Here is a 3,072-nt window from a genome sequence, read left to right as displayed (position 1 = left end):
CATGGCAAATAGATGGGGAAACAGTGTCAGACTTTATTTTTTGGGGCTCCAAAATCACTGCAGATGGTGACTGTAGCCATGAAATTAAAAGATGCTTACTCCTTGGAAGGAAAGTTATGACCAACATAGACAGTATATTAAAAATCAGGGACATTACTTTGACAACAAAGGTCCATCTAGCCAAGGCTGTAGTTTTTCCATTGGTCATGTATGGATGTGAGAGTAGACTATAAAGAAAGCTGAGCACCAAAGAATTGAGCTTTTGAACTGTAATGTTGGAGAAGACTCTTGAGAGTCCTTTGGACTGCAAGGAGATCCAATCAGTCCATCCTAAAGGAGATCAGTCTTTGGTGTTCATTGGAAGAACTGATGTTGAAGCTGAAACTCCAATACTTTGGCCACCTGATGCGACAGGCTGACTCACTGGAAAAGACCCTGATTCTGGGAAAGTTTGAGGAGAGGAGGAGAAGGGGACAACAGAGGATGAGATGGTTGGATGGCATCACTGACTCGATGGACATGGATTTGGGTGGACTCCAGGAGTTGGTGATGGTAGGGAGGCCTGGTGTGCTGCAGTTCATGGGGTTGCAAAGAGTTCGACACAACTGAGCACTGAACTGAACTGAACTGAGTGTGGTCTAGGAAGCAAAGATATACATATGCATAGGTCTTAATAATCAGATGGATATGTAGAGAGCCTAAGTTTCAACTTTGTAATTACATGCACAAAAAAAAAAAAAAAATTTTCAGTAGTGAGATGACTTACCTAAGGACCCTTAATTCATTGTTAGTAGAGGCTGAGAAAGAAGGAAGACCTTCAAATGCCCCGTTCAGTCCCTTTGCACTAAGCTGTCTTAAATTTAGAGCACAAGTGTGTTGGAGATGTTACTAGTTTTTAGCATCTCAGAGCATTGAGTTCTGGATCAGATAGGTATAAACTTCATACAACTCCTTTTCCTGAAAAGTTCTGGGCAAATCACAAATCACTTTGTGCTTGAATTTCCTCATTGAGAATAGTCAAATAATGCAGTATCAGCCTCAGATACTTGTTTTAAGCATTAATTAGCAATCTAAGAATGGATTATAAGTACTCAACAAAGAAGACTTATTTTCATCCATTTATACCATATTAGAGATTGATCACAAAGTATTTATCTCCAGATGTCAACCTATTTTCATGTAGTTTTAAATAAATCTTGAAAATAAGAGTGGTATTCATTTTCTGTGTTAGGAGAGAAAGTTCTGTGGACATAGTACTTATGCAAGGGTCATTTGTGTGAAGCTTCCATTTAGGAAAAATATTCACTAGGATTAAACCTTTATAACAACACTCTATTATCCTAATTCCACATGTAATATTAAGCTGATAGATACATTAGAGATCCAAGTAGCTGAAAATATGAATCCATAAAACAATAAAATAAAAGATTATCACAGATCCAGGAATATAAATGTCTACAATTATCAGAACTATATAATGAAAATGTTTTGCTTTTTAAATAATAAAATGATTTTTAAAGAATTTGCATGATTCTAAGAAGAAAGTCACTTACTTAATTCTCAAATTTTGACTTAAATGCTTAAACAAAACTGTAGTTTTAACAGAAAAGTAGTTACATTTTATGAATCACAGAGGATAATATTGAAAGGAGAAGCATACATACTAAAATTTCAGTCAATATATCATCCATGTCTTGTTTAAAATATCTTAAAAAAATTGTTGTTAGATGCTATTATTTATTTGTTTTTTGTAAGTTTAAAAACTGAAGCTTAGTTAGGCCAATTGATCAAAATGAGAAAATCAGTTAGTAAGTGAAAGAACCAGGATATAAATTCATAACTAAAGAATCTAAAACCTTGCTCAGTTCATAACTCAAACTATATATACCTGGTGATAGTCTTACTATTGATCAGGTATGATTTTGTTGTGATGCATTAGTGATACATAGGTGGTTATATATACCAACTAAATTTTAGCAAAAACAAATATTCATTTATATTATTTGTACACAATACTAAAACATAAATTTTAAAATCTGAGTGAACTAGATTAAAAACTGTTTATTTTGAGAATAATTTAAATCTTGTTTAATGTCTAAAAGAATTAGATGCATCCTAAGCAAGGAAAAATAAACTGAGTGAATATTAAACTCAGTATTATGCTTCTGAGCAACCAGGATGAAATAGTAGGTGGCTGTATAATATTGCCCACATTATCTATCATGAGGAAGCATAGATTATCAGAAAAGAAATGTAAAAGGATAAGAAAAGAAAACAAAATACACCTAGCATTGACTTTTAAGGGACGTTTGCTAGCAAGTGCTATGCATAAGACACGCTGAACACTATAATAGATGATAACTGTAAACTTTTTCTTCGGTCAACCAATTATAAGCCTTAAAGCAAAATGTTAAATCCTACTTCAGTGAAAGTGTTTCTATGAAGAACAGAATAATATAGTTCAGTTACCTGGCTTGCTGTCTGCCTTCTTAGAAGGCAGAAGCTTAAAAAAATCTATGGAAATAAATGGTTATAATATTCCTTAGGTCAACCTTTTCAAATACCAGTTGTCAAGCTTTCACAGCAGCTGTTTGAGACCAAATTTCAAGTTGAGAACTCTGACAGGTAAGTGAAAGGTGTTCTGAGTTTTTGATGGAAAGGAATCCCCATGCTCTGGAGACCTAGGGTATAGGCTGTAAAGTTCACATTTTGAAATGAAAATTAAGCAGTATAACTAGATCCAATTAGTGTGCATTATTTCATGAAATAATTGCTATTTGTAGTTAAATGAAAAAGTCATTAAAATGATAAATCATTCTTATCAAATTGAATTTAGTGATTTAAAATTTAGAACTGCACTAAGAAACCCTGTTTTCTCTCCATTTCTCTGCATTTCTCTCCATTTTCTCCAATTTGAAAAAAATCCTATTTATTTAGCACACACCTTTTTTAAAGTCTATGTATATCTGATTTCTTATAGTTTTACATTTAATTCATAATAGAATTTCATTGTGTTAAATAAATAAATTTAAAAAATCAAGTATTTACTTAAAAAAAAAAAAAAAAAAAGAA

The sequence above is a fragment of the Bison bison genome, unplaced genomic scaffold (genome assembly GCF_000754665.1).
Source record: "Bison bison bison isolate TAMUID 2011002044 unplaced genomic scaffold, Bison_UMD1.0 scf7180017864384, whole genome shotgun sequence".
Taxonomy (NCBI): domain Eukaryota; kingdom Metazoa; phylum Chordata; class Mammalia; order Artiodactyla; family Bovidae; genus Bison; species Bison bison.
The sequence above is the reverse complement of the archived record's forward strand: the minus strand, read 5'-3'. Positions refer to the sequence as shown.